A 10,030-nucleotide genomic window follows, 5' to 3' on the forward strand; every position below is an offset into this window, starting at 1 on the left:
TGACAACAGCGAGTAGTGAAGGATTTCAAATAGCTGCTCTTTGCTGTCTGTACCTATTGCTAGCTTCTCCATGATTCTTTTATGATACACCACACTTTTGGTCCTTTCCTCTAGGGAAGGCAAGCCTGTATTAAAATTAAAAAAGCCATAATCCTGGTGATTTATAGTCTCAAACTGAGACATGTAAATGATCCACTCTTCACAGAACATTAAAGCTATTTGCCATTCAGACCCAGATCTGAATTTTTCAAAGGGCCTCTCACATTAATTGAAGGTCAGATCAATATCACTATTTGTAGGGTGTTTGGAATATGTGCCAGGAGACCTTTCCATATTAAAATTCAACAAGACGTAACACCAACAGACTCATTCTCGCCCCACGCCAATCTTAAACAGCAAAAAAAAAATTTCACTCGTTAATCACATTCTCCTCCATATTAGCTTGTCATGTTCTTGGACATGGTTTCTGCCTTTGCAAATTTAATTCATGTCAAAACTTGCAACTTCCATTGCTTGCTGTTGCTGTATTACACTTCTTGTCTCCTTTCTCTCAGAACTGCTAATTTCTGAAATATCCCCAGTAAGACAGTGATATGTAATCTCAATGTTTTCATCCCTATGGACAGTTCTGAGATAGGAAAGAAAATGAAAATTCTCCGGTTCAGATTTTAAGGGATCTACACCAGGATATTTCTGCTTTCCAAAATATTTTTCCTTTGGTGCATTTTGAACCAATCCATCCAGAGTGAAGCACACATTATGAAGCTCAGATCAATGAGGAGACCCATCGCACAATGCTTTGCAGATATCACACTAATCATATTTTAAATAACTTTTCTCAGAACAGGCAGTTCCCTTCCCTCTCGCTGCAAACAGGTCCCTGCCCCCTCCACTCCCATAACACAATGAACGTTCGGACATACAGTCCAGCTTAATACAGTCAATGACTCGGCACCTCCCTCTGGATTTTCCAGCTGTAGATTTGCAACAGAAATCAGGATCTTTAACTAAAACCGATGCAAGCAAAACAGAGACAATGAGTTACAGCAATTGCTAACCAAAGAATTAGGCCTCAAATCTAGCCCTCGCCTTGCCCTTCATTGTACTCTTATGTGTCTCTCTCACCCATCAATGTACAGCGAGTGGACAAACTTGCTGGGGAGGGAGACAGAGTGGATAACAGAAACAGAAAAGATCACTGAGGTTAAGAATGAAAGTGCAGCGGGAGCTGAACCAGAAATGTGAGTGCTGTCTACTGCATCCCTTTAAGAGCGTCAACTGTATTTTTCACCTCTCTTGTTGGACATGATCGAACAATCATATAATGTGATCTGCAGGCAGAACGCACAGCTTTTCTTCTCACATAAAATGCTCATCAGTATTTTATATTAGCTTTTGCAGTAGAAAATCACTGAGTCATTTTCCTCTTTCATTAAAAGCCTTCCACAGAGAAAAAAGGGTCAGTTCATCCGTAGGATGATGCCTCCAGTGATGTCAAGAAGCTTTCTAAAAGGATGATTTGGTTTTTATCATTATCCATTTTTGTCTCTTCCCTTTCCATTCTGCATACAGGAGGTAAAGCAAATATCATTTGCTTTTTGAAAGTAGACTCCGTAGCTCTCATTAAAATAACATTTTGATCAAAGGTTAATGATTAGTTTCAGAATTTTCAATTTCCCTTGTATTACCTTGAAATTTGGAGCTACCCAGGTACCTGCATATTTATTTTATTGCTCTAAAATGTTACTACTTTTTAAAACATATTTTCTTTTTTAAAATTTTGTCTCTTTGGCTCCTTGAATTCTCCAAGAATTTAGAGAGTTTTAGAATGTCAGCAAAGCCCTAATACTGAGTTCTCTAGTTTATTAGTTTATAGCTCCGAGAAAATATTACTTCACCAATGATGTAACATCTTACTTTGAAGCAACAGCAACATGGGAAAAAACACGGCGGGGGGGAGGGAAGGGGGGAACAAATAGGAACCTTTAAAATTCTGTTTGTATTTTCTGAGTGAACATCAAGACCACCTGTGACATAACTGATGACAAGTATTTCACTTTGGATCCTGCATTATTTTAAGAGACAGAAAAGCACCACTGATGTGGAACACAATTGAAATGCAGTGTTGCAAGAGACTTAAGTCTTTAAAATTATTTCTAATATAGCATTCATGTTTAAAAGTTATATGCCAAATATTCAGTGGATTTAATTAAGTCCACAGAAAAAATTGGAGCTACAGTCGTTCATATGTATTGAAGACTGTACCCTTCCTATGAATGAATAATTTCCACTACAAGTTATTCCTTTGTAAAAAAGGTAACTCCCCTTGGAAAGTGTGGGAGAGAGAATATCTGCTTTCTTCCTCTTGTGTTGGATGGATTTTCTTTCCTTTAGGAAGAAATAAAACCTAAATGACAGGTGACAAAGTTTTCTTTGTTAAAGGGAATAGGGGAAAAGGGACTGTTTTGAAGTTTTGAAGTGACGTGTTATTCAACATGTTTGCAGGAAAACAATTTTGAGAATGTTGATGAAAGCTTATTTTACAACACAGCTATTACAAAAGGGAAAAAAAAAAGGAGCAACTGTGAAGTTCAGAAAAACTTGGCAAATCTTAAAGTACATTAGAGACTGCTTCTTGAACAGTCAGGTATTAGCAACCCCTAAAAGCAGCAGGGTTCTGAGGAGATGAGCCTCATACAAGGACACTGTGTACAGTATCAATCTGAAAATATCCACTGGAGAACCCTCACTCTCAAGCTTTGTATTCAAACACAAAGCTTCACACGCCCAGAGCTCTTTTATGCTATTTCTCTGTCATGACCTCAAACACTAGGGAAAAAAGGCATAAACTGGCTGCTTTCTTGCTTTGTTAGGTTTATGACAGCTTGGTTCCTAACTGTCTAGAAGAATTTTTTGTCAAACGTCACACAGATTGGTTCCTTCAGCTGATCAACAAAGCAGCCTCAAATTTATCAGTGGTAAGCCTACTTTTCATAGCGCAGTATCCTATTTCTATTCTTTGACACAATGAGAGAAGAGGGTAAATAGAAAGTATTGAGCTTTTCTCAGATACATGATTGCCTTTTTCTGCATTTCTAGGTTTTCTTTGCAGAAAAACATGCTAATTGTTGAAAGAAGAATATGAAAAAAGTCCAAGTAGTACATGTCCAAGTAAAAGCTGTCTATGTTTCACTTTTTCTACAGGCTCTGATCTTTCAGAATGCATACCATTTAATTAACTTATGCACATAAACTTGCACAGTTTCACTGTGATTGAGGATGGGAGAATTTGGTGGCCTTACAGTTCAGCAAAATATTAATATCCTATTTTATTTATACAGTGCATTTCTTCACCCAAGGCACTTTGCATACTACAGCCCACACCCTTAGGTGTTCAGTCAGCATTCCCACCACATCTATTAGGTTTTTGCACAAACTTACAGATGCTTCAAGTATTCTGTCCTTAAAACTGAGATTCCTAAAACTCTGGCCAGTGGACCTTTGAAAGCTAGTCAAGTTACTCCATTTCAACTGCTAAAATGCATCAAAATATTTATAAAAGTATATCAAACATGCTCCTAACTTTCTCTCCCTGGAAACAATTTCTGAAGTTCCCACCAAGAAAAAAGGATAACGCAGGGACTAGGCCTCGGCCCTAGTATTTAAGCTGTCACACAATTCCCGTGTGCTCTTTATCACATCACTCCCTCAACCCAATGCGCTTGTGCCCTAGGTTACTACTCTCTTACCCTGAAGGATTAATATGCTCAGAGTGAAAGACACTAAGACCCTCTGGAAACCTACATCAGCATATCAAAAACAGAGAGGTGATGCTAGTGATAAATGCAAGGCAGATGATCTTCATGTCTAAAAACAGGAGGGAAAAGGTTTATGTGAAATAATCATACATTTAAAGTGTACTCTGCATGTAAGAAATCATGAGGATCCCAAGCTTAAACAGAAAAATAATTAAGATTATTCATACAGGGAACATACAGACAAAAGGCAGCCTAAAAACAGCAAGAGTGGAGAAATGAAATACTGCCTAATGCGCTAGGTATAGAATACTTTTCCTGGCAAATGCACGAGTAATTCATTGATGTTTATACAGAGCAGAGAAAATCTCTATTCTCAAAGCCTCTCTAGAAGAAATACATGAAGTAGACTTCTTCATGTTCGATTCAACTCCCAGGACAAGACCCTGACAAGAATCTAGATCCTGTGGCCTGTTGCATAATCAAATTCTAAAACACCTGTAAGTCAGTCACTGGAAAAAAAGAAAATTAACAGGTAAAAAATCACACCTCTTCAACAAGGTTAGGGAGCATAGAAAGGACAGGCTAAAAATGAAAGTAGTAATACTGATACACCTACACAGCACAGCTGTCCAATTAAGGCTAAAAATCTGATTACAAAAGGTGCTGTACAAAGACAAAACCAAAAGCTGTTTTCTGCTCATGAGAACTTTTAATCTAAAAAGAGTGACAAGACCGAGGTGCAGAAAGGGAGGGTGGTAGAAGGCAGGGAAACACCTGATAATATGATTCTACATGGCAGAAAGTCACTTGAGTTTCCAATTCTGGTTAGGATTCAGAGGCATCAAGATCTTGGAAAGTTGTATGGAAGTGTTCAGAATGATTACAGAGATGTTTATAGGGAGTTGTTCAATAGAAAAAAAAGCACTGCTACGCTTTATTTGAAACAGAAGCTGATCAGAAGCGTAAATCAACAACTTGATAGAGAAAAAAGAGGAAACAGAATAGACTAAGGCTATGAAGGGCCTTGAAAATGAAGACATACATTTCCTGGATAAAGGAAGGAGAGGATATAGCCAAGGACACAGGCTAGGACAATGATCTTTTAGGGAGCATATTTTGAACAGATACAGGATAGTATTTGTCAAGGACAAGTAAAAGGAGATGGCATTAACTGAAACATTATGTTGAGACCAGGATAAGAATTTTAGTTTGCAAATATACTGGAAAAAAGACTGTATAAAACAAAGACATAGTACCCACAACCGAACATGGCTCACTTTTGAGGTCGGAGAGCCCCTTTGCCAGAGTCATACAAACATAACAGAGGATTCTAGTCTGGAAGACCACTCCCCTGCCTTTACGTTACACTCCTCACTAGATAGCTATAGCCACTAGGAAAAGGAGCAGGCTCTTGATGCAGAACAGTTTATACCTTCATAACTAGAAAAACTGGAGGAGAACACTTGTCTCCACTGGCACTTCTCTTGCAAGATGCTACTGCCAAGACAGCCGCAAACTCTGCCAAATGCAATACATCTCCTTTGCATTTATCAGTTCGCATATAGTGAGGAAATGTGACATGTTCTTAGCCTGTACAGAGCAAGCTGCTGAGCTCCCTTTCACCTTGACAGTTTATGACAAGGACTCAAACTTTCTGCTGTGAAGATGGAAATATTTTACTGATTTAAGGTAAGCTCTCCTCTAAATAGATGATCTTGGAATGCTTGCCTTGAAATCATAGACAGTCACATGAATTCACTTGTTAATAGTTTTCCTGCTCTTTAGAAAAACTAGATTAAATCATGTAATCGTGGACTGAATAAAGCATATTGCCCTCAGCCATACAAATAATTATTACTAGCCTTTGATTTACTGTCTTACATTTCTTGAGAAGATAATATTCTACCTTTGGAGTGTCTTATCTGCTAGCTGCTATTATTTATATCAAACAATACAATCTATTAAAGGGCAAAAAACTTGCCTAAAAGCCTCATTGTAGAAAACAATCATTTTCTTTCTCTAGCAAGTTCATCTGCTCTTAAAGATAAGAGTTAAAATTTTTGGACTACTTTTGTCCATGAAATCTATTTGGTGTGATATTGTAGAGTCATGATTTTTATCACGAACCTCATGATGTATAGGTTTTGTTTTGTTTTTGAGTACCAGCTCCTAAACTTGAGAGAATTTTGGTTTGTTTGTTTTTAAAGATGGTATTTATAGCCTACATAGTTGTAGGGAAGAAAATCTGAGTGAATACTAAGCACTCAAACTACTAAATTAGAAAACTGAAATGTTTCAAAGCCAATTTCAGGAACTGGGTGACTTCTGAATGCTTGGCACACAGTGGTGGCACTGTTGATATCACAGAAACTACAAGCCCATAGCAGTTCTTTCAACATTAGGCATTTATCATCAGCCAAACTAGTTTTCTGCATGAGATTGAGGATAAATGTTAACACCTCCATGGGTTTAAAGATACGGTTAAAGTGAAATGGTAACAGAGGAGTAACAGTAGGTGAGTGTTTGTAACCAGCTGTGAACTAATTCCTTGGCTAGGGGTATTCCCTACTCTTTGTAGGACCGCTATAGTGTTCTGTACAACTGGGTATATAAAAGTAGGACTTACATGGTGGCTATGGCAATTTCCTCTCAGAGAAGCAGAGGTTTGCCAAATCATGGAAATAGCTTAATAGTTTTTCTTATTTTTATCTGTATTTGCTCTTAGCACATAATTAATTCCATTTTCAAAATGCATTTTAATTTTGAACAAGATTCCACATGCAGATTGTTAGGGAGGTATTCAAAGCACAATCAGGCACTTCCACATTGAAAAAGGAATCAGCTGCAGGATGAGAAAACATATTCTAACCATTGAGAGCTCAAGTCTCAGGCCCAGCTGTGCCAATAGCTATAGATGCCAACCAAGGATTTGGAATAGGGTTTTGTTTTGAAGAATGAAAGATGGAGACCAGTGGAAGGAAGGGAAGAAGAATACCCCAAAGAACTCTTCCAGCTATGTGCAGAATAACTCCAAATGCCTTGGATGTGCACCTATTTTGTTACATCCTTAAAAAATACATGCTTTTAAACATTGTTGTCCTTATTTTCCCTCAGGAGAGATCTACTGGCCAATCTCAGGTGTGGGAATGAAAGAAGTTGAGCGCCAGAGTTTAGGATGAGTCCTGAATATCTAACACCCAAAGAACACTTGTAACAGAGCCTAAACATTCAGAGATAGTTTTGTTTTTACACAAATGATAATCACTGATGCACTGGTATGAATGTCTGTTCTATGTGGACTCTTAACACTTCATACAGAGAACAGGCAAGGTATAATGGTGGATGAGGAGAAGGAGATTCAATGAGGATGAGAAATGGGCATCTCTTTTCCTCACCTCTCTCCTCCTTTTAGAGGCATATCCTGGGATTTGAGATGATGACATTGCCGCCTTATGCAATCACAGAATCACAGAATGGTTGAGGTTGGAAGGGACCTCTGGAGATCATCTAGTCCAACCCCCCTGCTCAAGCAGGGTCACCTAGAGCACGTTGCACAGGATTGCGTCCAGGTGGGTTTTGAATATCTCCAGAGAAGGAGACTCCACAACCTCTTTGGGCAACCTGTTCCAGTGCTCTGTCACCCTCACAGTGAAAAAGTTTTTCCTCATGTTCAGATGAAAATGTCCACACCTATTTGGAGTGACTTATTTTGAGTGCAGCAAACTACAACATTTTTATTTTGGGAGAATATAACAAGCCAGTTCACTTCCTACAGTTAGAATTTAACACTGACTTTGCATTTCCCCACTTAAGCCATTTATTTTCTCTTTTGCATTAGTTGGATAATTAAAAAAAATAAAACAAAAATCAGCATTTCAATTAATTTCTAATAAACTTTAAGTGAATTTCACCTTCAGATTCTAATTTAGACTAGTAATAAAATTAGCTTACAACTACTGTAAGGAAATGAATAAAAAATTGCTTCTGCAGGAATATTAAGAAATATAAATGGAAATATTTCTATTGTATTTAAATCAATAACATGTATTTACAAAATCAAAAATTTGGCCTACATTTTTTACTTAGAAACACCTTTGACTTTGTTATTGATGTTTCATTTCATCAGACATTTTTAAAAAACTATTTAAAAAAATTATTGTTGTGAAATCATGTAGTACACTCCATTCTTTTTCTTTCCACACATGTCAAATAATGCAAAAGAAAGTAATATAATTTGATACTTTTAAAAAAACATATATTGTGTTAATACCACAATAATCCAGTTCTTTGACCGCATTGTTGGTTTGGAACTCTCAGCATGTGTCCCTTCCAAAACAGGTGATCAAACTGGCTAATCTAGTAGCTCCTGGAGCACTGATTTATGAGCTGTGAGTACATACTGCAAGGATACATTAAAAAAATAAAATATTTAAAGATCCTTAATTTTTAATATTGAAGCCAGGACAAATTGGTTATTAGCAAACTAGAAGGAATTTTGCTTTGATATTATAGGGAACTATAAAAGTAACTGAATTCCAGAGATCCAAGAGCATAAGACTATGCTGTTGAACATCACACCTACATGAAGTTGAGATTAAAACATAGGTATGTTGCTTAGACAGGTAATAAGGCCAGTTGACAGTCCTACATGTAGCCAATTTATCAGCAACTTTAGCAGCAAGCAATCACATAAGCTTAGACCAAGCTAAAACACCTAAAGTGAAATTAATTGAGAGGCTGAGAAATTTGCAGTGATTTACATTTGCTTGAGAACATGTGGATACTGGCAGTTTGAACTGACTGCCACTCAAAAGTGGGAATGAAGTTAAGATCAATCTCTCTTGCTTACTGCTCTCTTCCTCTTACTGTGCTAGATAACATTAGGCCTTTGAAGAATCAGTCCCTTAATGGCCTTTCCGCTCTTACCATTAAGAGACCATTTGGATAAGGAAATGAGATTATCCACAGTTGGAATTAGCAGTAGTCAGAATTGATAAAGTTCTTTAAAACATCCTTAAGGTCCATTTTCAAAAGGCAGTGGAAGTTCTTACCTGTGATACAAAACTGATGCGAAGCTATACATGCATTTCATTCATCTGTGGAAGAAAAACCTATTAAGTGATAGCTGAGTCAGTTAATAATACCTTCACAGAACAGCAGTTGAGTTATGAACCTTATTCTACCTGAGGAATGCGAGCACATTTGAGTTGCAGGTTGGTAACGCAATTCTTAAATGAAGGCACACTTGTTCAGTGTTTGGATGAAGAAATGAGAATTCCAAGTCCACAACGCGATTCTGGAATGAAGGCAAAAATCTTTCTGGAATTTTGCATTTATCTGTTTTCCACACAGGAATACGTATGCCTTCATCTTTGAAGCCTTGCTCATTTGTACAGCCCTCCACACAAGACTAACACAAAGATAGCAGATCATACATCAATCAAATATTCTATCCTAGGTTAACAGGGGAACAAGCTGGTAGCGTCAGAGTGTTAGCTAAAGAACAGATGGGATACTGCTCACAATAACATCAGTTGATTTGAGATAAGCTGATCATTTATTGCCCTTAACAGCAGCACTTGGACACTGTCCATTATGCTGTCTCTAAGGAAAACAGAAACTATTTGCAACAGCCTTGGATTCTTCAATGCTTTTGGAATGCTGTGGCCTTTAACTAAGTGTTCTAAACCAAAAAAAAACTGAAAAGAAAAACTTACTTCTGTGAAAGCCAATAAAAATACACTTTTCCTCCCAGTTTAACCCATGCTATGAGAAACAGAAGTCTGTAAATCCAAGTAATATCTTTTCCCCATCTTTGGAAAAGGGTATCTTTTCTGGCAAGTCATTTCAAGGCCGTGTATGGCAGATTTAGGAGGCATCAATACAAAACACAGTAATGAGAGAAAGATGAGGGGAGGGAGAGAAGGAGGGAGGGAGAATGCATGCACACATTGTCCAGTTAACGGCACAGTTGTCTAGGATTCAACAATCCTGGATTTCATTCCGTTCTCAGATGAGCACATCAGGGTATTTTGGGATAGTCACTACATCCTTAAGCCTCACATATTCATTTATATAAAAGCATATACCTTATCTGCCACTTCACAGGTTTGACAGATTTGATTTAAATCATGAAACATACATCAAGCCTTACATCACCATCAACTCAGAATTGAAGGCATGCAGAATCTTGGAGTGCAGAATCTTATAGAATGAACTTGCCTGATATTTGAAACACTAAAATATGACCTTTACAACTGGCTCACACCCTC

Source organism: Apteryx mantelli, chromosome 4, assembly GCF_036417845.1.
Source record: "Apteryx mantelli isolate bAptMan1 chromosome 4, bAptMan1.hap1, whole genome shotgun sequence".
Classification (NCBI taxonomy): domain Eukaryota; kingdom Metazoa; phylum Chordata; class Aves; order Apterygiformes; family Apterygidae; genus Apteryx; species Apteryx mantelli.